The following is a 27,659-nucleotide window of genomic DNA, read 5'->3' as shown; positions in this document are numbered from 1 at the left end:
TTCCTCTTTCCTTCTGAGCAGCAGACATGCGCTGAGCACTCAGGTAGATTCTGACGCCAGAGGGGCACCCATATGAGGCTCTCACGTGGAATGAGACACGTGGAGCCTCAGTGTTCTAGATATTCGATTGTACAATTGTTTATCTCTGATGTCAATGGTGTTTTCTTCCCCATTTCAGCGCAGGACAGATATTCCGGACTCCTTACCTCACACAGGTGTAGAGTCCCAGGGAGAATTTGCCTGTCACTAAGAAGGCCCGCGGTCAGAGATCAAAGTTGAGCCAATGACCTCCATATGATAGCAAAGAGGAGCCGGTAAAGGAATCTGGTGTTGAACCCAGGATAGTGGGCTGAAGTTGAACCCTTGCATGGTCATGCCTAGTCCCTGTACTTGATCCCTGATGGAGTGGAGGTCACATTTTGTGCTGCCACCCCAAGGAGCAGGCGTTCCAAACCAACACTCTCTCCTCAGGAGAAAGTGAGGGCTTTGTACACCCATAAGCCATTACAGTCTCGGCAACTCAGGGGTACTTCTACCTTGTTCTGTAGGGAGCGTGGTTTTTACTGAGTACGTGGCCTAGGACAACACTTTCCAAAGACCTTGTTCTTTGATGCCGACAGGCCCAATGATCATGAATTCGCTGTGTGAAGAAAGAGCCAGATGGGCAAGAGATGGATGCAGAGAAAGACTGTGGGGATGGATGCTGCTCCAGCTGTGGTTACCCGCTGGTTTAGAACCTGCAGTTGGGAGCCAGCAGCCCAGGCTGACCAGAAGTCATTCTGTGTAGATGAGGCCCCAGCACCTGAGCAAGGCCACTCAAGGCACTGAGAAAGGACAACAGGAGCCCCTGAAGGTAGAAGGCCAACTTCCCCCTTGGAGCTCCCGGGAGACTTCAAGAACCTATCTTGCACACCCCCTAACCCTCCCCCCAATCACAGGTGGACAGTCTGGGGAGAAAGGCTGGTTCAGGCCAGAGGACTTCTTCAGAAGGTTCCCTCTTGGCAGTTGAGCACACTCATTTCTTCTCCCTTCTACACCTCTTTGTATAGTGGTAATGAGCCCAAGATATCCCACAAGACAAAACATTACCTGCTGACGAATTTGCTGCAGACAGGGGCTCCTCTGTGGGGACCAGAATATCTACAAAGTGGAAAATGGAAGCAGTCACTCAATGATGGTCTTCGTGTTAGGATGAATGGAGAGAGAGAGAACACGGGGCGAGGTTCTCAGGGGACAATGTCTAGGCTAGAAGACACATGAGCCCGGAGAGCCACCTGTCGCAGATCTGCTTGCTCTGCTTTGAAATGAGGAACTGATGCAGTGATCCAACAGGCCCCTCTGTCCCGAGAAGTCCATGCTATCTCCGTGAAACCCTTTCTTGAATCACAAAGCTTGAGACTCATGGCATGCTGGTTGGACCCCACTTTTGTGATCCAGCTGCATCCTGGTCGCATTTGAAAGCACCAAATGTAGTTCCTAGGTTTCTCCAGACTCAACCGGACTGAAGATTATGTAGCCAGTTTGTATGTTTATCTTTGTATATATAATCTATCTATTGTACATACTGTGTACGTTATTGCTGCAGTTGGGGGACCTTACTCTGAACTGCACAGCTTGATGCTCATGACATGCATCATGTGTGCAGCTTTTGATATCAAACTTCATCCTAGTTGCATTTGAAAGCAAATGTAGTTCCTAGGTTTCTTCAGACTGAACCACACTAAGAATAAAGACAGTGCGAGGCTTCTATTTGTGCTGTGGGTGAATCTGTGCTCACTGCGGACTCTGTAAGGGACAGCGGGGGGAGACAGCATTAAAGAAAACCTCATAGACACCTGCGCCTGGAGGCGAGAGCAGAGCTGCTCCTGGGCATCGCCGAGGCTGCCAATCCTGACCGGAGGAGAAAGCAGCTGTGTGGGCTGTGGAGCGGCTGGGGGGCTTCAACAGCTGATCTTCTGGTCAGCAGCCCAATTCACAACCTACTCGACCCCCAGGGCTCCATTAAGATGATACTGGTGTGAAATCTGTGATTTCCAAACTTTTCAAAGGAGGTTTCAACAGAAGCGGTCCAGTGGAGCTCTGTCCACAGTACTCGGTTGCAGGCCAGCTGAGACCACCCTCTGACCCCTTACCCCATCATTGACGTGGCCAGTTGGGCCACGCTTGTCAGTGCTCACCTACTGTTCCTAGCACACAGCTACACACGTCAGTAAATGAGAACACTGTTTGGAAAAGAGAGGCTCAGACCAGTCTTTCAACAGGGACTGCAAACATAGGGAACATGTGCAGCAGTCTCCCACCTCATTTCTGACATACCCTCACGGCTCCCACAGTCAAGCACAAGAGGACAGACCTGCTTACAGAAGCATGCCACTCAAGTCCAGTCCAGAGGAGACCCCCAATCCCCATTCCCATGACCCAGGCCACTAGCTTAGTCACATGGTGCTCAATACCAGGATCAGGATCTAATTAATAAACTCTGAACTTCAGTCTTGACAACCGTGCTCATCAACGACACTCATTCCACATTATGGGACAACCATGATGACTCAGGAAGGGACCTTCAGAAGAGCGCAACCCTCCCCCCTCCACTCACCAGCTGAGTAGCTATGGTAACAGCCTTCGAGTGAAGATGGTTCAGTCTCCTCACTCACGTCATACTCCAAGATCAAGCGGTTGGAAGAAGATACGTAGGTAATATTCCGGTCAAAACAAGAATACCAATGTTGAAGGGGTCCATCAACCAGATGCATACTCTCTTGAGAACACTTGATTCTGTTTCATCAAATAAAAGACAGTTGGGTTATTGAAAATGCCTTCCCTCTGGAAATCCCATCCACCCCCCCCACCCCCCCACCCCGCAATCAACGGAAGTCCCATTTCATCTCTTCCCCTAAGAAGAACTGAAAGGCCAGTCAAGAAAAAGGGAAAGACAGTCTATTCGTTCTGAGCAGATGTCAGTCCACCCAGACCTGCGCAGCCCTCCTAAAGTAGCTCCCTTCAACTGAGATGCTGTTGACCTTCAAGTGTCCCATGATGCCTATCCTAGGGCTCTGGGATCAAGGATAGGAGGGTTGCTTGCAGGCAGCTGGCTGAGTTTCAGCTTTCAACCTTGAGAGAATCGTCAATGCAGTGTTGTGTTGCTTTAAGTGTCCGGGTCAAAGCATCTGACATGACTCGGTGAGTTTCTGTTCACTCAACTCCCAGGTGCTGCAGGTCATGGACATCCTGGCCCAGCAGTCCCACCTGCCCTCTCTGGCTCATGGTGAGCAAAGACAGCACCCATTTCTTTCTAGTGTAGATGCTACAGGTGAGAAGCCTTCGCTCCTGGGGAGATCCCAGTCTCTCTGTCTTCCATCTACTCCTCCCTGCATGACCTTCCCACTCCTCAACCGTGTGGCCTCACCATAACTCCTGGTGCCACTGCAGAAGCAGAAGGCTTTGAGGCTTTAACGAGACAACTTGTGTGAACCTCTGATCATCACATGGTGCCCTTTGTCTATTGGTCCAGCTCCAAGTTATTACTTGATTCCCAGGACAATCAGATCCACAGTGAATCTGTGTAATGGACAATGGGCCATGGACAGAAACCCCAGAAAGAGTTCATCGGGACAACAGAGAAATGGGGATGTAGGATAAAATCATCTAGTTCATCCTGGGACTTCTGTATATACATCTCTCCTGTTGCCCAAACATGGTCTTCTTGAGCAGGAGTTTTTGCAACTAGGGTTTATAATCCTTGGTAACAGATTTGGCACAAAGTCAAATTTTAAGACAATTGTATGTAAGGTGCCCCTTCCCACAAAGACCAGCTGAGTAATGCAGTCTGGGTTCTGGCCCTAGAGGAGAAGAGAAGTAGACAGAGGCTGTAGGCGGACACATTGCATCAAGCGACCAATCCTTCATGGTGATCGGTTCTTGACTTTAGTGTGGAGTTGATGCAAATGAAGCTCCCATCCTCAAAGTGTGAACGCTGCCCTGAAATGGAACTGCTGGGTTTCTGCACAGTGGCTGCAACGACGGATTCAATAACATCACACAAGAACTATTGTGAGGATGGCATGGGACCAGGCTGTGTTTCCTCCGGGTACACATGCGGTTACTGAGTCAGAACAGGAGAGCACCTGAGAACAACAACAGCAGCAGCAGCAGCATTGCTGTATTAGAAATTGCTTCTATGCTGTCATTACGTTCATTCGCTCCTTCAAAATCTAGACTTAAACCTTCAACATTAGCTCTCTCATCTGAGGAGAGAGAAAGGAATAGGGCTTCCAAGAGGGCATAAGGGTTTCCATGGGATCATGCATGGGGATCAATCAGGGAGGAAGTCCAGGGGACAGTGTGGCTGCCTTGGGGCTCATAGTGAATCCTGAAATGTGAGTAGCTGACCCCAAGCACAGGGCAGACAGCAGAGGTGTTGACGTGTGTAGGACGCACGCCTGGCTCCGCAGAGGTGTCAGCACAGAGTGAGGGGATGCCAGCCTTGTGTACGCAGCAAACAAGGCGGATCTGGATCACGTCCACAAGCTGCCTGACCAGAGAAAGTGACCGCCGGGGGAAGGCTGGTGATGAAGGACTGAGCACACGAGAGGGTCTCCACCGAGGGGTCAGCGCATCCTGCAAAGCTTGTTCTCAGCAAGCGAGGACGTGGCGGCCTGTTGTCAGATGAGTCCGACATTGGAGTGGAGTTGCAGCTGGGGCTATAGGATAAGCTGGGGAGGCTCACATCCCTCCTTCCTAGAACACTGCAGCCACTTCCAAAGAATACACATACATGGTGAGCACTCACTTGAGCTGGGGCACTACCAGAACAATTCTATGAGACGGATCCGCCTCGATTGTCCAGGAACATATGCTGCGGGGGATGGCTTTGAAGGATAGCTTCCCTGAAGGTTTGGTGATGACATGGCGACACTTAGGATTCACTGCAACCAGAAGAAGGGGAAATTTAGAGACGCTGGCAAGTCCAGTCCATGCACATTTTGCCCTTCTCGGGGCCCCTGTGCTTGTGGTCCGTCCTCACCCTCCATCCCCCCAAATGAGAGGAACAGTGTGAGCACCCAAGTCTGAACATGTTTGGGTTTCGCTCTTTGAAGAGCACATGTGAAGCCCTCACACATCTGTAGTTGCATTTCCTGTTTCGACCGCTCACAAAGAGAGGCAACTTAAAGAAAACATTCTCAAGGACATAGGGTCACGGAGAAGCCCACTCATCAAAGGCCTCTTTGTGCACCTTGAAAGATGCTCCCCTGTATGAGAACAGAGCAATGGCAGAGCGGTCAGTTCTCCTGCCTGATGGTGGACCGAGCTCATCACACACAGGGGGCACCTAGTCAGTGAAACACCTGCCAGACGGCTTCTACCGTGACTCACACTGGTGCCTGAGACTCCAAGTGTTCATTAAAGATGAAAACGGTAACATCACCCTCTGAAGTGCTATGAGGCCCGATGAGTTCACATGTCTAAGGTGCTTGGCCCACAACTTGCACTCTATAAACACTAGGCAAACACGTGATTCCTGAGGCTCCTGCATCTTGCGGAAACCTTTCTCCCCTAACTGCCCTCGGTACTCTTCATCTGTACGACCTTCAGGTCCTTACTCCAAACATAACGAAGATTTTCCGCTTCCTAAAATCCCAGACACTCTCAGGAGGCTCAACTAGCTCTTCGGAAAAGCAATTTGCTCTCCCTGCTGAGTCAGACTGTGCAGACTTGGCCTAGAGATGGCTCCTCATGACTGTGGGGGTGCTGTCTGTAGGGGTGGTGGTCAAGGGATGGCGTACCATAAGGGTAAGCCCTGAGAAGCTTGTCCAGGCAGGTGAGATGGGACCTCATAAGGACTGCTGTGTCAATGGCAACGTCTAGATGCCATTTGAGGTCAAAGTCTACCCGGTCCATGAACTGCCTGTGGACTCGTTTGCTACCTGGGGAAAGCCAACCTGTCCGTGTGAAGGGAAGGAAAGGGTGTAATACCACTGCCCATAGTTACCTTCATGTAGTGCGCTTGTTGGGCTGATCGCGGCTAAAAAGACACCTGAGTGGAGAAGTCAAATGGAGAGTTGTCAGTGACTCCTTTGTGAGAGAAACAGAGATGGCAGAGGAGGGTCTTGTTAAAGAGGAACTCGGAAGCAAAGGGAGAAGCTGGAGCGTGGACAGGTGACAACAATATCTCCTCCCTGGGATGATCACAGCCGCGAAGGGAAGGCAGAGAAAGGCTCACACAGAAACAAACTAACCCGCTCACCCACTTTCTGCTCCTTTCCTGACTCCACTCCGTTAACACACAAGGTTCCCCCGGAGTCAAAGACAGAGACACCAGTCTCACCAGGTGGCCAGCTAGTTGACTTGCCTGTGTTGCACTTTGTGTCATCTCTGAGTCTCACTTCTGAGCTGCCCCCTCACTTGTGAGCAAACCAGGCAGTTCACCACCCTAACTTTGACCCGAACTGTTTTCCTGGTAAAATCTGGAAGAAGGCTGATTATGAATTTCTGAGTAAAGCAATTGAATGCCGTGTCCAACACAGGAGAAATTATCCATCTTAACGATCAAAGCATTATCATTTCAGGAGTAGGTGTTTGGGAGTCACAGAATGGAAGGCAAACACATAGTGTCCTATGGTTGAATGGGACACTGTGGTCTGTCCTTGTCAGGAGGCATGTAGTGGGAATAAATCAACTATCACCAGAGTCTGGAATGCATTCCTGATCGGCATTTCATCACTTTGTGACTTTGGGAAAGTGAGTCACTCCCCTTCATCCTCAGCTGAAAATCAGGAAAAACCAATCCCAGGGGGTGAAGGGTGATGACCCACACAAACCCGAAGTCATGGTTTCAGTGAGTGATGCCGCCACCGATGTCCCATCTTACTGCTGCCCGTTTTAATATTTACTTCATGTCCCAAGTTTGAAGTTAAAAATGAAACTAGTGCTGTAGGAGCTGATTTGTAGAGTCCTCAACCAGGACTGACGGTCCACTGAGCTCTGGTCTCTGGGCACTGCGGCGCCAATGGAGTGTGTGGGTACCAAGGGAAGATGCTCTCAGTGGGGAGCATCCCCCAGTGCTGATCTGGGAGATGGAAATCAGAACCTTTCAGGAAGCTGGTCTCCGGGCAGAGCCCAGGGATCCCAGCAACACCAGGAGAACGACATGCTCTGGACCCACCTCAGCGGGAAGCGGCCTCCAGGCCAGCCTCACCTGTTGGACTGCTCTGATGTAGCCTTTTCTGCCCCAGCTTTCAGCTTGGAGAAGAAGCTGCTTCTCATCACTAAGTAACCAAGCTACCTTTGGACCACACTATCTAGAATCCCCAAAGGTCACTGACTCGAGCTGTGGCACCTCTCAGTCTACATCCATCACATTCAGCCCTTTCCATGCAATTCCATGCTCAGTCACTCTCAGGAAAGCCCAAGTGTCCTCCTTCTTCTGTCAAGAGGCCCAAAATCTCCCAGCCATCAAGTAGATGCTGCCTGGTTGTGACCCTATAGGACATGGTAGGACTGCCTGTGGCTTCAGAGACGGCACCTCTTTGTGGCAGTAGAAAGCCTCATCTTTCTCCTGCAGAGCAACTGGTGGTTTCAATCTGCTGACGCTGCCGATCACAGCCCAATGCATACCTACTGCCCCACCAGGGCTCTGAGAGGTTAATTGATTTGGCCAAGGTCACCCAGCCACAGACGGCTGCTTGAGGTCTTGGATACTTTCCAGCTTTTCTCCAGGAACAAAGACACGTGCAGTGCATATCCACCCCAACCCCGCTGCAGAGCCTCCAAGGACCCGTGGCCTCGGGGTCCTGCTGAGAGCATAGCTTTGGGACGGCCCAATCCACGGTGGTGACTGTGGGCACTGGAGACCAGCATGTGCCTGTGGACTGCTGACCTGCAGAGGGAGGCAGGCACGCAGGGGTGGGAGTGGGACATTGCAAGGGTCCTGGTAAGAGACGACAGCACTCAATGGTGTGGGGTTCCCCCCTGGGGCTTCTCAAGGGAAGCACCTGCCCTCCATGGATCCATGCAGTCTCATTCATAGCCAGGACCTCCACGTCAGCCCCTGCCAGCATCAACAGCTTTTGAAAATGCCTCCCCAAACCAGACCGAGTTTGACTCACCTGGGCCACTGCCTGCCTTTAGCCAGGTGGTCCACCCAGTAGCACCTTAGTCAGAGTTTGCATAAGGAGAGAGGGGATAGGAGGCCTATAGAACACATGTCATGAAAGAGGATCTGAGACTGGAGACAGCAAGTGTTGAAACCCAGAGGGCCACAGATGCCTCTGTACACCCTCCCCCAGCAGTCAGGGATGGCTGTACCTTTTCTTGGTGGAGGAGAGTATGACGGAGCTTATCAATATGGGTTGTCTCTCTTGGTAATAAGAGACCTGGATACGTGAGGCAGCAGAGAGAGGTCAGAGAAGAGGATGAGGAGTCATGAGTTACCTATTCCAAGGGTCAAAGTCCAAGGCAAGGCACAGATCACCTTCATCTTGACTTGTCCTGCTCCAGCCTCAGGAGTGAGGAGGCTCTGCTGGCCTGTGATATATAGAGCTGCCCCTGAAACCTGATCCCTCCTCTGCCCGAAGCCAAGGCAGCTCTGCTGCAGGTGAAGAGTGATGCGAGGTGATTGCTCGTTTCTATAGAGGAGAACATGGCCCACTGGCCCTGGTGCTAATCAACAAAGACTTCAAGCACAAGGCTTTTATGTCAATGTTCATTGTAGAATTATTCCCGATTGCAAAACGCTGGGAAAATCCTATCTTTCCACCCACAGATGACTAGACGTACAAAATGTGACCATCCATACAATTAGACCTTACTGAGCTGGGAGGAGAGTTGAGGCTTGATACTTGCTACCCCATGAATGCAACTTGAGGGCACTGTGCTGGGTGAAGCAACACAAACGTTCCAGAGCTTGCCTAGACCCAGAGAGGACAAAGTCAACTGCATGGAGATGGAAGTTTCTCAGTGCTTTCCAGAGTCAGGAAGGAGAGGGAAATGGGTGCTATCAGAGATGGAGTCCCCACATCTCTTTAGGGTAAAGTTGCGCACTCATTTGTCCTCATTGATGTCAATCCATTGTAAATACATAAGATTGAAAGGAGTGAGTGTTTCATAATATTTTTCACGATGCATATGTATATATAAATATACATGTATAAACATAAATATATGCATATAAGTATACATAAAATATGAGTGTATATATATATATATACACATACATACCATAAATGTAGACAGTGCAAGGTGATGAGCATCACCTGCTCAGGTGGGCCTCAAGATGTCCTGCTTCCCTTCTGGGTCAAGATTACCCATAGATGAGGCTCTTCTTCCCCGACCTTGCCTGCAGCCGACTGGCTCTGAATTTTACAGTCCAGGGGTTTCCTATCCATGATGCTCTGTACGTTTGTAATTAGACCCCGATGTGTGCGTTCTCTGCACCTAGACAGAAATTGATTGACTCACATAACTAAGATTTGACTTCAGGTTCCTCTGGAGTCACAAGTTCTGAAACTATCTGGGACCCACCTTTTTCTTTCTTCTCCTTTGTCCTAGGGGTGGTGAGCCAGCAGTTTTCAGGACCAAGTCTTTATTCTGTAAGAGTAAAGTCAGGGCTGCCTTCTGCCCCTCCTGACAAGTCCTGGGAGGGTCTGCTTTTCTGTGGGCTGATGGAGCACCCGGGCCTCATGCCCTTCCTTCCGTTCCCCAGGAACACACTGGAGGATGTGCGGGTCAGCACCTACCTGAGCCTCGTGCCGTGTGATGGTTTCTTCTTGTTTGTTTGTTTGTCTCCAAGACAAAGGAGTGTGACTATCACAATAAGCACCGGGTCGGGTGCTTGGGACACACAGAAAGCACCCCCATGGGAGTCTTGCTTTCCCGTGATCCTCATTGCTGGCTGCCTGCCATCACTCCCTCCCACTGCCCCTGGGTGGATGCTGGGCTCTCACTGAGGACTCAAGCTCCTACCTGCACTCTGTTCTTGCCCTTCCCTTGGTGGCCTGGCTCAGAGTCTGAGCTGAACTAGATTGTCCTTAGGAGAACACTGGAGGTCGCATGGAGCTTCTAAGCCTGCTTTTACCTTCCTCAAGGGTCGTGTAAGTCACAACTAACTGTTCCTCCCTCCAGGCCTGCAGGGACATCAGGAGCCTGGGCTTTGTGAACCAGGTCAGAGAAGGTGGTCTCGGTCTTGCACCTCCCTGTCCTTTGACGCCCTGAGGTTCCGCGCCTCCTCTGGAAGCCTGCTGTGCTTGCTGAGCTCTCCTGGCTCTGAAGCCAAACCGAGAAGCCACAGGCTCCCTTCCTCCAGAAGGAAACGACTGAGGTAGTGTTTATCCTCCCTGAACAAACCCTGTGCACTCACATTCGCTGTCTGGAGTCACGGGGAGCCTGGTCCCTGCACACGTCTGCTCACAGTCTCATGGGCCCTGCTTCAGACGACAAGTCTACCCGTCATGACCCAGAGAGGACAGGGAAAACTTCTTTATGTCGAGGACACATTCCCAGTGAGAGGAAGGACTTGTCCAGAGACTTGAACTTGCAGCTCCTGAGGCCGAGAGGAGCCAGACCATTTTCAGTGACTGGAGCCACCTCACAGGCTGAGAGGAGGCAGCACTGGATTCGGGTTTGGCCCTGAGTGGGATGAATGCAGGTGGCCGGCACCAGGGTCATGTGCAGCTGCTTTCCCGGAGCCCCTGAGGCACGGTGTGTGACGACAGCTGAGATACTGATGTTGTCAAGCAGTCTGCTGGCCGCTCAGTCAGGGCCCAGGACAGATTGTTCTGGGTGATGTGCATGGCTCAGGAGCTGAGTCCTCCTGTGGAGCTGCCCCTTTGGCTGCTTTCCTCCTCCCCCTGGGCACAGTGAGAGCACCAGCGTCACCTGTCAGGGGAGCCTCAGCATCAGTGGGAGCGCTAGAGAGCTCATCTCTGACAACAGCAGGCTGCCGCGTGCATCTCCAACGAAGTATTCTGTCCTTTCACTGCGGTGAGGGACCCTTAGGTGGGCTTGACCTCTCCTTGTGGTCACTGACCCTCTCCTTTACCACATGACATCCTGTGCCAGGGACTGGTCTCTCCTGATAACATGTCCAAAGTACATTGTGGTTTGGGTTGGTTGGTTGGTTTCCTCACCCCACTAGAGTTCTGAGAGCGTCACAAGAGATGAAGACGGTGTCCAGTGGGAAGGATTTTCGTTGAAGCAGCAATCCTGCCAAGAACGTCCTTCACAAGCACAGCGGTTCTGTTCCGTCCTCTTTCCCCTGCCTTCCTTCTTCTGTCCAGTGCCCGGGGACCAGGCAGAGATGCAGAAATCACTGGGGCTGAGCTCAGGTTATGGTTCCTCATTGGTTGAAACAGCGGGGGTTGTTGCTGTAAGCTGTGGGACATCGCTGAAAGCACATTGATAAGTGATTGATCCGGGTGTGTGTGGCCATGGTGCCCACAGACAGGCACGAGGACGTGGACAAGGGGCAGCATGCAGGCTTCTCATGCACAGCCTCTGCTGAGGAAATGGTTTCTCCCCAGGTCCAGTTGCAGGGTTCTGGGGTGTCTCTGCCTCGGACATGCTTGTGGGGTTTTGGAAAAGATCAACTGCTGGGCTCATCCCCTCGTCATTGCCGTCCATTTTGGATTGGGGGAGGGGTGGCACTGACACCCTCTGGAGGGAGGCTGCCCCAGGTGGCTCTGGAAGCAGCAGCTTAAGAACAGAAAGCACTGTCCTGGGGCCTCTGAGGGAAGTGCAGATTCCACCCATCCAGAGGCCCCGCAGAAGCAAGGCCTGGTGATCTCCGGGTGAAACACCAGCTGCTGAAACCGGTGGAGCACAGTTCTACCGTCACACCCGGGGGATCTCTGTGAGCTGGGAGCAGCTGCGCGGCAACTTGTTGCTATTGTGTGACTTTATTGCTCCTGCTGTGCCATGCGCCATTTCATTCCCGTCTCACTCTAGCGCTCTTGGTAGAGGCATGGCATGGCTATTTCCCCTTTGTAAATACGACCCTTGAGCTTGGGAAGGTCCAATTCATTCAATTGTTTGCATCACTAAGGATTTATGGATATTTATTTTATTCTGTGCGGAGAGGGTTTTATTTTTTTAATGTAAAAATGTGAACTCAGGCAGCATATGGACCCTTCCGCTCAGATGCGTGCATTTGGATACAAAGAATAGTGCGCCTCTTCTGTATTTCCTAGCCAGCCTCTTGTCTTCCAGGGAGAGATGTGTGTGCATGGGCTAACCGGTCGCTCCCTATACCGAACTGGTGAGAATGTAAATCTTTGCAGGCACCGACCGCCTCCTCCCTGCTGCCAGTGCAGCTCTTGGGCTAGAACTTAGGCGACATGATCCATTCTGAGTTTTCCCAACGCCATGTGGGGTTTCCAGCGCGGTCAATCTTTGGGACAGTGGTTAGAGTCATCTTTCTTCCAAGGAACTGCTCATGGGTTTGAGCCACCGACCTTGAGATGATCAGCCCAGCACTTGCTTAGCACGGCTCCTTGTTATTCTCCTCTGGACATACTGCAGAGCCGTTTCACCTAACAGTGACCTGTTCACTTGAAGAGACACTCCCCTCAGTGGCCGCGTGTCTCCATTGCTCCCACAGAGAGAGCCAACGTTCCCTCCTGGGGATCCCATGAGGATGGGCCTGACTTGAGGATGGGCCTGACCTTGGGTTGTGGGGAGCTGTGGCCTGATGGCTCACCCCAAGTGCGGCCATGTTTGTCAGCCATCTTGACCTGCCCACCTTTCTATGGCGCATGCGCTGGTCGGACTTACCAAGGCTCAAATACTGACTGAGTGCCCTGTCTGGCCCCGTCCCGCAGAGCTGCTGTGTCTGCCCAATCACATGCAAGCCAGCGTGAGCAGGAGTTCACCTCAGAACATCTTCATCCCCAACTGGGCCGGGAAATACTGGTGTCAATCCCAGATAACAGCCAGCAAGGTGGTGTTCACAATCCTTACTTGGGTTGTGGCACCGTCAAACAGGTATGCCTTGGCTTTCCCAGGCTCCTTCCTAGTGATCAAGTTTGCTGATTGTGACAGGCACCACACACATATCTTGCATTCTGGGGACCCAGGAGGTGGGGCTACAGTAGGATCAGGATGTAAGACGTGGACACCGTTGCCATGGTGTTGATTGTTCTGATGCATGGTAGCCCCATAGGACAAGGGTTTCCAAGATTGTTATTTCAATTGTCTCCTGATGGGAGCAGCTGACGGGTTCCAACAACCAATCATTCAGTGAGTGGTTCGTCATGCCCCCCAGGGATTCCAAGGAGTGGAAAGCTGTCAACCTGTCCTTGGTGCCACGACCTGGCTGTGGCCATGACAGATAGAGAGGAGGGTCTCTGACCTGGTCTGGAGGAAGGAAGCCCAGCAGACAGGATTTCTACAGGAGTGTCCAGCCAACAGGGAGCTGGGCAGTCCACCAAGCATCTCTGCAATAGACATTGCGGCCACCGGGGCAGCAGAAGAATGCACACCTATCTAACCTTCATGATTCTCATAAGGATGGAATGCCTCAAGGTCAGAGCCAATGCCTTCTTGACCGCTGCAGACCCACACTGTCCCCAGTACAACCATAGGCTAAGCTATAGGATTATTAACATCAATGGGTGTATGTGATGAGATGGGGGAAGGCCTTGGACCCACCCAGAGATGCCTCAGAATAACACCCCCCCCCTATCATATATTCTTCTTACATAAACAAAAACTTCTTATAAATCAAAACCTTAAGTCTGCACCAATTTTAACCACTCAGCTGCTAAGTGGAAGGTTGGTAGTTTGAACCCACCAGCTGCTGTGCAAGACAAACTGTGGCAGACTGTGCCCGTCAAGGTTACAGCCTTGACTCCGACCCCCAAATCCCTCTGAAGCACACGTCTATGCAGCAACACTGGGGTCACCTTGAGTCAGAATAGGTGGGAACTCCTTTGCTAATCATCCATATGCCAGACACAGAGCCGGAGAGATAAGAGAGGAAGGAGAGGAGGAGGAGTAGGAAGAGAAGAGAGGAGCAGGGGGCAGCGTGGGTGGGGGGCAAGGGGGAAGGAGAGAGGGGGATAAAGAATGGCTCCGCCGTATTCCTCTTGCAGCGTGAGGAAGTTAAGCCACTGGCTGAAGGCTGCCCAGGCATGCCTTGTAGAGCAAGGACTCAGAGGCAGGACAGGGGAGCCACAGTGGGGGGGAGTTTCATCTTTCAGGCTGCCCCATGTGGTGGGTTTCTAACCACGTTTGCTGCTGAGGTTGAGTCGGTGACGTCTCCCTCCACACAAGAGGGTTCCATTGGGGCAAGAGGAGTCCCTCTCAATGGAAATGTCTGGAAGACATTCCACTTCATCCTCAGCCAATTTCCATCCAAGTAACTCAGATGTGGACCATCATATAACTGAAATGAGAATGTCTTATTATGAATCAAAAACGTAAATCTGCACTCCACGTTCCTTGTTTGCATTGCGTTTAGAATTTAGTTGACTCTGAGACCATAGTCCAGCCTGGAGTCTATGAAAAAGTTCATGTTCATGTACAGAGGTAAACTGAAAACACTTCAACTTGTCTTCAAAGGGACGAGGAGTACAACATGGTGCTAAGATCAGCCCAAATCAAGACACTCCTACAAGAGCCTTCCTGGAAATTCAAGTCAAAATGCAGAGAGGGGACGATGTATGTCTCAGAGAAGTTGATGATACTTATGTTGGTAGATAAGCTGGGAGGAGCAACCTCGCATGGGAAGTAGGGTAGGAAATAGTTCACATTGCTGGTACTTTTGACCTCGTTTCTATCCAGCCCTAGAGGACCCACGCCATGTGTTATAGATTCCTGGGGCTTTAGATTGTGCTCTTTTGAGGCACACAACACCCTTCACAGGCCACACCTGAAGGATTTGATGTGAAAACCACACAAAGTGAATTGGGCTTGTGGTGGTTACATAATCTCCTGTCAACTTGAGCAAAAGGGTAGAGTCTAGTCTGTCAGTCAGGTCGTAGCCAATAAGGCCTCTGTGTGGGCATGACCTTCTCCTGAGGATTCTGGGAACTCCTGTCTTCCTCACTGGAGGCAGGACACACACTCTCTCTGTTTCACATTCTGTTGACAAGCCACGTGAAGCTATGCTATGGCAGCCAGAGACCTGGAGCTGAGGAGCCACAAGGACAGCAGTGAGGAGATGCTGCCACAAGACTTCCCCCCGCCCCCCACTGGCCTGTGATCTTCCTGCTTTCAGCGTCATTGCATGGCTGCGTGAGTCTGTAGAAGAATTTATGGACTAGTATCAGACATATGGGCTAATGTCGAACTTAAGGACTTGATCTAAACTGGGCCGGGATGTTTTCTTAATATACAATTATTCTTGGATATAAAACTCTCTCTCACACACATATGAGTGTCTCTGGATTTGTTTCTCTGGTCTAACACAGGCTTTACCTCAAACTCACTTGTAGATTTAAGGAACTGACATACTCACTTGGACTTAAGGTTGAAATGTCCTCGTGTGACAAGAAGCAGATGGCTGCTATCCCCAGGCTATGGACTTGGTGGTCACCAAACTGGTTTGGAACTCTTGCTTTGAGGTGGCCTGGGATGACCATATATTTACTATTTTAATGCCCTCCTTGATTTCTAATGATATGTATTAGTCTGGTAGGCATGATTCTACTTTTGTGAATGAGTGCTGTGGAAAGATTTTCCCTATCACCAACCCTCGCTGTTTGTGTAAATAGTGTCCAGTCACTTAGGAGTTTAATCTGTATAAATCAACAATTCATGAATTGCAGTCTGAAGCTGGCTTACACTTGTATAATTTCCTTTTCTCAACAATGTTTTAAATTCTATACATTGCTATAATAGTTAGGTTTTCTTGTGCCAACATAGATGCCATAGGAACATATGGGCAGAGTTTACCTGTCAATCAGGTTACAACTTGATTGGAAGGAGACTGAGATAAATGGCTTGCTGGAGCCCAGCACTTCTCTCTCTCTTCTTTCACCTTCCTGCTGACAAGCCACATGGAGCCACACTGGGACCTGCAAGAGCCCTGGAGATGCTTCCACCATTACTGGATCCACAAGACTTTGCACCCACCAGTCTGTGATCTTCCTGCATTCGGCATCATTGCATGTGCTGCATGAGTCTGAAGAGGGATTTATTAATTTTTCAAAATAAATTACTTTACTGGGGGCTCTTACAGCTCTTATAACAACCCATACATCACTTGTATCAAATACATTTGTTCCTATGTTGCCATCATCATTTTCAAAACATTTTCTTTCTACTTGAGCCCTTGGTATCAGCTCCTCTTTTTTCCCTCCCTACCCCACCCTTCCACCCTCGTGACCCCTTGATAAATTATAAATTATTATTATTTTCATATCTTACATCATCCACTGTCTCCCTACACCCATGTTCCTGTTGTTCGAACCTCCCCTGGCGGGGGTGGGGGTGGGATGGTGGGGTGGTGGTGGCAGTTATATGTCTATCATTGTGATCGGTTCCCCAATTCTCCTCTTTCTCCCCCCACCTTTCCCCTACTCTCATGGTATCACCACTCCCATTACTATTCCTGAGGGGTTCATCTGTCCTGGATTCTATATGTTGGGAGTTCTTATTTGCACCAGTGTACATGCTCTGGTCAAGTCAGATTTGTAAGGTAGCTCTGGGCTCATGATAGTGCAGTGAGGTGGGGGGAGCATTAAGGAACTAGAGGAATGTTGTGTGTTTTGTCGGTGCTATGCTACACCCTGGCTGACTCGTTCCTTCCTTGTGACCCTTCTGTCCTTCTGTGAGGGGATGTCCAATTGCCTACAGATGGACTTTGGATCTCCTCTCTGAACCCCACCATTAGCACCGATATAATGGATTGCTTTGGGTTTCTGATGCCTGATACCTGGTCCTGTAGACACCCGATGATCACACAGGCTGGTGTGCTTCTTCCATGTGGGCTTTGTTGCTTCTCAGCTAGATGGCCACTTGTTTAACTTCAAACCTTTAAGACCCCCGATGCTATATCTTTTAATAGCCGGACACCATCAGCTTTCTTCACCACATTTGCTTATGCACCCATTTTGACTTCAGCGATCATGTTGGGAAAGTGACCATCACAAAATATCAGGTTATTAGGACAAAGTGTTCTTGTGTTGAGGGAGTACTTGAGTTGAGACCCAATGTCCATTTGCTACCTTAATACTTAACATTTAAATATATGTACATAGACCTATATCCCTATTGTTATATATTAATATATTGTTATATATTAACATATGTACATGGCTATATATATTTACATATGTACATGGCTATATATATACACACACATCTGTAAATGTCTTTTGCCTCCTAGTTCTTTCCTCTATTTCTGAAGAGGGATTTATGGACTAGTATCTGACTTCTGGGCTAATATTGGACTTGTGGACTTGATCTGGACTGGGCTGGGATGTTTTCTTAATATACAATTGCTCTTTGATATAAAGCTCTTCCTTACACATAAATGGTCAATGAATTTGTTTCTTTAGTCAAACCAGCCTAACACAATTGGCTAAATGAATGACTCTAGCAGAATTACCACATGCCCTAGGAGGATGAATGATTATGTTCTCTATCACAAAAGGACAACCAGAGATGTGTCTAAATCACAGATAGAGGAATGGATTGGGGACTCACAAGTAATTCTAGCCCCAACCTAAGAATAATCAGTTCTTATGGCATACCTTACTGGATACTCGTCCTCATGAAGGGGTCATTGAAGATATGTGTGTGGTAGCAAAGCCTGCTGAAGAAACCAGATGGTGCTCAACTATCAGAAAGAACAGCATCTGGGATCTTAAAGGCTTGTCTTTAAACAACCAGCCATCTAAGTGGGGCATCAACTAAATCCTCTTGGAAGAAGCACACCAGTCTGTGTGATTCAAGGATGGCAAATAATAAGACCCAAATCCAAAGGAGGGAATGATCTCTGAGCTTAAGTTGTGAATAGTCAGTTTGCAGAAAGCTATGGATGATGGAGGAAGCTGGCTTAAACGGCATAGAAACGAAGAGAGAAACCGGGTTGAATACAGACCATTAACAAACTACAACAGAGCCCAGCAAGGACGGAGTTATTGGCTCCAGATCCACAGCTGGCCACTTTTTATTGCTGGAAGCCACTTTTTATTAGAGGGAGCTGGGGGGTGAGCCAAAGAGCAGGAAAGAGGTTTACAGGCAGAAGCAGGGGAAGCTGCGGGCATTTCAGGTATGAGCTGTCCGTGTGGCCTCTATGCCGTTTAAGCCAGCTCTCTCCTCTCTCACCTGGCTTTGCCCTCCCTCATCTACTCCAATACCATTTGCCTCACTTCCTTTGATCTCTGTTAGTCCCATTACCCCCAAATAAAACTTATTAATTAATACCCATGTTCTGTCTCTTAGCAACCTACCTATACCCTGTGGACTTTAACCAGGATCTATGCACTCAGGGTACAACCCATCATTCCCATGCTGCCTGATTGGCATCATTGTCTCCCAGTGATTTGGCATCTCTGATGTAGGACTGAATGTGGGTTAGGTAAGCGGTATCTTTATGGGAAGGACTTGCCTTTATTTGTTGGCTCAAATACTCGGATCTCTCAGCCCAACTGAGGATAAAAAGATTGTGAGACAAACAGCCAGGGATTGGAATCAGCTGGTTTGCATATGACTCAGCAACAACAGCATCAATGAGGGACAAGGGTAGACAGTGTAGATTCCATGTCTAGGCTTCAGCAAGTGCTACTAGTACCCTGTCCACAGAAGGTCGACAGATCAAGATGACTGACCAGCATGGTCGACACTTGGGGGGGTACCATTAGGTAACATCTCTCCAAACCCCATGATAGCTAATGGTTGAAGTCAGTTCCATCCAGGTGAGGAGGTGGCCTAGAGCAACGCTGCCTTTCTCGGATGGAGAATTGGGGCTGGGGATATCTCTTCCCTTGCTTCTGCGGGGCCTCTGGATGGGTCGAATCTCTAGGCTTCTGGTTAGCGACTGAGCACAGTAACTGCACTCCCCTCAAAGGGTCCCCAGGGCAGGGCTTGCTGTTCTTAAGATGCTGTTTCCAGAGTCACCTGGGGCAGCCTCCCTCCAGAGGATGTAAGTGCAACCCCCCCCCCCGCCCCATCAAAGGAGATTGTAATGACTAACCTAGCCATTCATCTTCTTAAACCCCCCCCCCCAAGGAATGTCCATAGCAGAGATACCCCAGAGCCTGCACCTGGAGATGAAGAGAAAGGATTTCATCAGCAAAGCAAGTGCATGAGATGGCCGGATGCTGCCCCTTGTCCACTTCCTAGTGCCTGGCTGCGATCCCCTTGGCTGCACACACTCAGATAAATCACTTATCGATGTGCTTCAGTGATGTCCCACCGCTTACAGCAGCGGTTCTCGACCTTCCTGATGCCGTGAGCCTTTCATACAGCTCCTCAGGTGGTGGTGATCCCCCAATCTTAAAATTATTGTCGTTGCTACTTCATCACTGTCATTTTGCTACTGTGATGAATCGGGCGACCCCTGTGAAAGGGTCGTTCGCCCCCCCAAGGGGTCGCAACCCACAGGTTGAGAACAGATGGCTAGAGCAACAGTCCCCACTGTTCCATCTGACGAGGATCCATAACTGAACTCGGACCCAAGAATTTCTCCAGGGGAGAAGGAGGGAGGGGAGAGGACAGAGCAGAACTGTGCTGTTTGTGAAGGGCGCTCTTAGCGCGATGGTGACTTCAATGAAAATCCCTCCCACTGGATACCGTCTTCATCTCTCGGGACGCTCTCAGGACACTAGTGGGCTGAGGAAACCAACCAATGCAAAATTAAATGTACTTTGGACCGGTCCCTGGGAAAGGACGTCATTTGGTAACGGAGAGGGTCGATGACAAAGAGGAAGGCACTCAATGGCCACGGCAAGGGACTCCAACATGACAGCTGTGAGGCTGGTGCAGGACTTGGCAGTGGTTGTTCATTCTGTTGTACGTAAAGGTGGCAGTGAGTGAGGTCAAGCCCATCCTAGGGTCCCTCGCAACAGTGAAAGGACAGGGCACCTCCTTGGAGATGCACACGGCAGCCTGGGGGTTGCAGGGTGCTGCTGTTAGAGATCAGCCCTCTACTGCCCCCACCGATTCAGAAGCTTCCCTGTCCAGGTGACGCTGGTGTTCTCACTATGTGCAAAGGTAGGAGGAAGGCAGCCAAAGGGGCAGCTCCACGGAGGACTCGGCTCCTGAGCCGTGTCCATCACCCAGAACAATCTGTCCTGGGCCCTGACTGAAACTGGTACTTCCTAGAGCTGAGGGAGCCCAGCCAAAGCCCACTTGGCAACACTGGTATCTCAACTGTCATTATACACCATGTCCCAGGGACTTCGGGAAAGCACCTACACTTGACCCTGGCACCCATCGCCTGCATTCATCCTACTCAGGCACTCAGGGCCAAACCTGCATCCAGTGCTGCCTCCTCTCAGCCTGTGAGGTGATTCCAGTCACTGAAAATGGTCTGGCTCCTCTCGGCCTCAGGAGCTGCAAGTTCAAGTCTCTGGACAAGTCCTTCCTCTCACTGGGAATGTGTCCTCGACATAAAGAAGTTTTCCCTGTCCTCTCTGGGTCATGACGGGTAGACTTGTCGTCTGAAGCAGGGCCCATGAGACTGTGAGCAGACGTGTGCAGGGACCAGGCTCCCCGTGACTCCAGACAGCGAATGTGAGTGCACAGGGTTTGTTCAGGGAGGATAAACACTACCTCAGTCGTTTCCTTCTGGAGGAAGGGAGCCTGTGGCTTCTCGGTTTGGCTTCAGAGCCAGGAGAGCTCAGCAAGCACAGCAGGCTTCCAGAGGAGGCGCGGAACCTCAGGGCGTCAAAGGACAGGGAGGTGCAAGACCGAGACCACCTTCTCTGACCTGGTTCACAAAGCCCAGGCTCCTGATGTCCCTGCAGGCCTGGAGGGAGGAACAGTTAGTTGTGACTTACACGACCCTTGAGGAAGGTAAAAGCAGGCTTAGAAGCTCCATGCGACCTCCAGTGTTCTCCTAAGGACAATCTAGTTCAGCTCAGACTCTGAGCCAGGCCACCAAGGGAAGGGCAAGAACAGAGTGCAGGTAGGAGCTTGAGTCCTCAGTGAGAGCCCAGCATCCACCCAGGGGCAGTGGGAGGGAGTGATGGCAGGCAGCCAGCAATGAGGATCACGGGAAAGCAAGACTCCCATGGGGGTGCTTTCTGTGTGTATTCCCAAGCACCCGACCCGGTGCTTATTGTGATAGTCACACTCCTTTGTCTTGGAGACAAACAAACAAACAAGAAGAAACCATCACACGGCACGAGGCTCAGGTAGGTGCTGACCCGCACATCCTCCAGTGTGTTCCTGGGGAACGGAAGGAAGGGCATGAGGCCCGGGTGCTCCATCAGCCCACAGAAAAGCAGACCCTCCCAGGACTTGTCAGGAGGGGCAGAAGGCAGCCCTGACTTTACTCTTTCTTTCTGCATCCAAAATATGTGCTGTTTGCTTTTTGATATATTTTTAACGATCATTTATTTGGGGGCTCTTCTAACAATCTATACATCAATTGTGTGGAGCATATTTGTACATATGTTGTCATCATCATTCTCTAAACATTTACTTTCTATTTGCTGATCCCTTGGCATCAGCTCCTCTTGTTTCCCTCCCTCCTCACCTTCCCACCCTCTTGATAAATGATAAACTATTATTTTCATATCTTACACTGACCACTGTCTCCCTTTCACCCAAGTTTCTGTAGTTTGTGCCCCCTGGGGTGTGGGGGTTATGTGTCAATCATTGTGATCAGTTTCCCCCTTCGTTTCCTCCTCACTCTATTGTCCCCCTACCCTCCTGGTACGGCTACTCCCATTTCTGTTTCTAAGGGGTTTATCTGACCTGGATGCCATGTGTCATGAGCTCTTATCTGCACCAGTGTACATGCTCCGGTCTAGTCCGAACTGAAAGGCGGGACTGGAGTCATGATAGAGGGGGGTGGGGGGTGCCTCAAAGAACCAGAGGAATATTGTGTTTCACTGGTGCTGTACTGTGCCCTGGTTGGCTCATACCTTTTTTGGGTTTTGGGTCTCTGCTCTGACCCCTCTCGTTCTCAATAATATGTTTTTTTGTTGTTTTATTTTGGGTCTTCTGATGCCTCTTTCTGATCCCATCTATACCTCATGATCGCACAGACTGGTGTGCTTTTTCTAGGTGGACTTGTTGCTTCGCTGCTACATCGCTGCTTGTTTAACTTCAAGCATTGAACACCCCAGATGCTATATCTTTTGATTGCTGGGAACCATTAACTTTCTTCACCACATTTACTTATACACTCACTACGTCTTCAGTGGTAGTGTTGTGAGGGTAAGCATCACAGCATGTCAGGTTGTAAGAACAAAGTGTATTGAGGGAGGGTTTGAGCAGTGGCCCCAAGTCCGTCCACTTCCTCCATGTATTGCCATGTAAATATATGTACATGAGTCAATACCTCTATCTTTATGAATTAATAGATTTACACATGTACAGATCTATGTTTATACCTCTGTCTATAGCTTTGCTTCCTAGATCTTTTCTCTGTTTCCTTTTACCTTCCTCCTGTCCCACTATCACGCTCACCCTTCTTCCTCTTAGTCATTCCTCTCAACTAGATTGCTATTGCTCCAACACCCCTAGGATCTCTACATCCTCTTCATTGTTGATTTTAGTTTCCTAGTGGCTCCTCTGTCTATGCCATTGTTTGCTCACCTCTCCCTCCCCACCACCTCCTCCTTCCCCAAGTCCCTCAGGAGCCATCGGTCCCATTGCTTTCTCCTCAGGCTTGCTTCCATGCCTATCTTATATAGGTAGGCAAAACAACAACAACAACAAAAAAGGGAAAAAAGATTGAATAAAAAGAGAAGAAAAAAAAACTAGCCCCCCCAAAAAGGAAAAAGCATACACAATTCCAGGACTGTCCGCCGACCTTTATGACTAGCTCCGCACCGATCCTGTTGGGTTCCAGGAACCACCCCTCTGGATCTGAAGTCTATTTGCGGGGTTCCTCAGGGGCTATGTGGGTTTGCTTTGCTCCCGTTGCTGATCTGTTATGTTTCTTCTCGGTTTGCCCCACTTTGGGCGGTGTGGGGTATGGGGTCAGACGGGGTCACTCCCCACCATGTGTCCCCAGTATTGTCCTCTGTCGAGGACTGCTCCAGTGAGGGCCTTCATGTCTCGAGTTGTCAGCCTCACGGTCCCCTCTGTGCCTTAGCAGCTCCGTGCAAGGATGTTGTTCTTAGAGCTTGGTGTGCGGGCTTGGGGACTAGTCCCTCGCTCTCTCTTTTTCCTTCTTATCTTGCTTTTCTGTGGGTGTGGCAGGCCAGGCCCTCTCCCCAGCCTGTAGGCTTAGTGCTGTCCTCTGCAGCGCAGACTTCTAGGAAACCGGTCAGTTTGGCTCTGATTGGGGCTGGCTCTATAGGCCTCTCTGTGCATGAGCTGCTCCATGTGGTTACGGTGCCCTCGGGGTTTGACATGCTGTGGTGAGGTCTGCACTCATACTCCCATCTCATAAACAGCACCCTCCCCCTGGGTGTATGGTGCTAGTGCCCTGCTCCCCAGTGCCACCATCTCCCTCTTTTTATCCCCTTTCTCCCTGCCCAACCTTGCCCCTTTTTTTTGTGTTGGTGCGGCATGCACATCCTTGGGTTTGGCCTGTCTCCTGCTTGATTTCCTGTCCCTAAACCCATATAGTGTGAAATGAGTGCCGTTTCTTCTATCCATACTGTGCTGACCACACGTACCTCAGTGGACTCACATTGTACTTGTCCTTTTGTGACTGGCTAATTTCACTTAGCATAATCTCCTCCAACTCTGCCCATGAGATGATATGCTTCATGCGGTCGTCGGTGCTTTTCAGTGACGCGTAGCAATCTACCATGTGCATGTGCCAGAGGTTTCTAATGCAGTTGTACATCGATGGAAATTTAGGTTGCTTGCAAACTGGCATTTCAAGTTACGCCACAATAAACATTGGCACACAGACAACTGGTCGTGGTCTATTTCTTACCTCTTCTGGTATACACCCAGTAGAGGGATTGCTGGGTCATCAGGTAACTCAATTTCCATTTGCTTTAAATATTGCCAGATTGCTTTCCTCAGGGCTGTCAGTGTGTACACAACCCCCAGCAGTAGAGGAGAGTTCCTATGCACCACGTCCCCTCCAACATTTGTTGCTCTCTGATTTTCTCATTTGAGCTATCCTCAAGGGTGATAGGTGGTATTTCTTTTTCTTATGATTAAAATTTTTTGCGTGTATATTTTCTTGGCACTTTCTTTTTAAAAAAATCATTTTTACTGTGGGCTTCTACAACTTTTATCACGATCCATCCATCCATTGTGTCAAGCAGATTTGTACATTTGTTGCCATCATCATTCTCAACACATTTTCTTTCTACTTGAGCCCTTGGTATCAGCAACCCATTCTCCCCCCTCGCTCCCCCATCCTTCGCTCCCTCATGAACCCTTGATAATTTATAAATTTTGTTATTAGGTGATATTTCATGTTTTAATTTGCATTTATCTGAAGGCTAATGATCGGGAGCATTTTCTCATATATTTATTGACCATGCGAGTCTCCTCCCTACTGAAATTTCTGTTCAGGTCTTTTTCCCACTTCCTCAAATGCACCCATTTGTCTTTCGTGATCATGTTGGGAAGGTGAGTGTCATGGAATGCCAGTTTAATAGAACAAGGTATTCTTGCATTGTCCCTTGCTAATTAACTGTTAAATTCTTCATTGTGTCTTTGTTCTGCTAAACCAGTTACTTGAATATTGTACCTCTTTATAGCTTCTGTCATTGTTCTCAGGTTTATTTCTGCATCTTTGATTATCTTGTTTGACTGTCTTTCCCATTTGTTGATGTCTGCCTGATTGTCCTAGGGAAAAAAAAATCACTGGTACGATTCTCTGCCTCTTCTAGTCTGTTAGTGAGATCTGTGATTTGTGTTTTGCGTCTGTTACTTCATCCATTTAGTTCTTGTCTTTCCCTTTAGTGCATGGACTTCATCCCTTCTGTGGTGGCTTCATCTCCTCTATCACTGCATCCTTATTCTGTGTTGCTCCCCTTGTATCCTGTATGACTCCAAGCAGCATTCTGAAGATTTCTTTTTGTGGCTGATCAACGTCTGATTTTGCTATGAGGATTGTTAGTTTAGGACTTTCTCTGCTGTTGCATTTCGTGGTTTTTTTTTTTTCTTGTTGAGGGTGTTGAGGTATGTTGCTGTCTGAATGTTGTTGTGGAAGAACTTGGCGCCATGTTGCTGGAAGCCTGAGGGGCTCTGAGCTCTTTCTCTGTGTGACTGGTAAGAGTGGTTTCAGGACTACCTGTGTCCAACTGTGGTAATAGGCCGGACTGCTGTGTAGGAGAGGTGCTGTGGTGACTCAGTGGCCAGCTGCAGTGCGGGACCTCAGGCGGTGGGTTGAGGCTGGCGACTATAGGTATGCCAATGGGCCAAGTTGGGGCAGGCTTGAAGTGCAGGCATGACCGTGGCTGGACAGTCTGGCCATAATTTTCTGTCTTTTAAAGACTCTCTGTGGAGCCCCAAACTGGAAGAGAAAGTTTTTGGCTTGAGCTGTGGCTCTCAGAACTTGTTGGCTTTTCCTATTTTATCACATTAATATCCCAGGCTGTGCTCCAGGGATTAGAGTTCGAATGTCTTGTTATGTTAATGCTATGCTAATGGATGGACTTCTGGCAGCTTACATTCAAAGTTACACAAAGGAACACAGCCTGGAATCGAAAGGGTTTCTTAAAAGTGTTTTTTTTTCCTTTTTATAATGGAATTGTGTGGTGCCCTGCTCTCGGGGCTGTGCCAGGCTGTCCACCAGGGAAGAGGCATCAGATGAGCTGAGTGGGTTTAGCTTGACTCTACATGAATTCTCACCCTGATTGCACTCCTGTGTCACTCCTGGCCCTCTCCTGTACAGCTCTGCAGGTTGTGCTTAGTGCATCTGCATTCCATCACAGGTATATATTCCAGGGGGGTCTTCAATTGCTGCAAAACAGTGTCTAATTAGCTGTTATTACCCATGTTAGCAACTTGGAGCTCTTAATTTTCTTGTCTAACAACAGGAGGAATTGGAGTGTGATCCTACTGGACCCCACCTTGACTTCTCTTGCCCCTGGCTTTAATATTATAGAACAAAGATTTGTACTGACAACTGATGTCTTGCCACCAATATAAAGAAGAAGTAAGAAATATTCAAGGCACAGACAGTTTGGGAACTTCCAAATCCAGTTGAAGCTGAAGCCAAATCAACCAGTCCCCATCTTAGTCATGTAAGTCAATATATTCGTATCTAGCCTATGAGAGCCCAGACATTGGGTTCTAATCAAAGCCACCCATGGCAGAATCCCTCCCAAGGATGTACTGGCCATTCCCCCAATTCAAAGTGAACTATAATGACAAAGAGATTAGCCTAACAGTTCATCATTTCCCAAACCCCACAAATGTGTCCATGGCACAGTTCCCCAAATCCATGCAACTGGAGATGGAAAGAAATTATTTCCTCAGCATAGGCTGTGAAAGAGAAGTCTGTGTGTTTCCCATTGTCCACGTCCTAGTGCATGTCTGTGGTGACCTTGGCCACACACTCTGATAAATCACTTATCAGTGTGCTTTCAGGGTGTCCCACAGCTTAAAGAAACAATCCCCACTGTTTCATGCAACATGCTATCAGGAGAGGCCCGTCCCTGGAAAAGGACGTCATTTGGTAACAGAGAGTGTCGGCGTCAAAGAGGAAGGCGCTCAGTGATAAGCATTGACAGAGTGCCCACGAGGGACTCCCACGTGACAACTGTGAGGCTGGTGCAGGACTGAGCAGTGGTTTGTTTTGTTGTACATAAAGGTGGCGGTGAGTTCAAGCCCACCCTAGGATACCTAGCAACAGTAAAAAGAACAGGGTACCTGGTTGAAGATACACATGGCAGCCTGGTGGGGAAAGTATGCTGTTGTTGGAGGCCAGTCCTCTACCACTCCCACTGATTTAGGGACTCCCCTGACAGGTGACACTGATGTTCTCAGTGTGTGCAAAGGTAGGAGGAAGGGAGCCATAATGACAACTCCATAGGAGGACTCACCTTCTGAGCCATGCAAATCACCCAGAGAACTCTGTCCTGCGTCCTGACTGAAACTGGCACTTTATGGAGCTGAGGGAGGCCGGCCACAGCCCAACTTCCAGCAGACTACTTAGCAATACCAGTATCTCAACAGTCACCACACATCATGGCCCAGGGATTTCGAGGAAAGCACCTACACATGACCCTGGCACCTGGAACCTGCATTCATCCTACTCAGGCACTCAGGGCCAAACCCAAATCCAGTGCTGCCTCCTCTCAGCCTATGAAGTGGCCATAGTCACTGACAATGGTCTGGCCCCTCTGGGCCTTAGGAGCTGCAAGTTCATGTCTCTGGACAAGTTATTCCTATGCACTCCAGCCAACAGTATCACCGGAAACGTACCCTGTATCATGAAGATTTTTTCACTGTTCTCTCTGGGTCATGACCGGTAGACGTATGGTCCAAAACAGGGCCCATGCAAATGTGTCCATATTTATGGTATATATATATATATATATATATATGTGTGTGTGTTTATGTATACACTCATATTTTATGCTTATGTATACACATAAATGTATGCTTATGTATACACACAA

Source organism: Tenrec ecaudatus, chromosome 16 (assembly GCF_050624435.1).
Source record: "Tenrec ecaudatus isolate mTenEca1 chromosome 16, mTenEca1.hap1, whole genome shotgun sequence".
NCBI classification, from domain to species: Eukaryota; Metazoa; Chordata; class Mammalia; order Afrosoricida; family Tenrecidae; genus Tenrec; species Tenrec ecaudatus.
Note: the sequence above shows the minus strand (reverse complement) of the source record.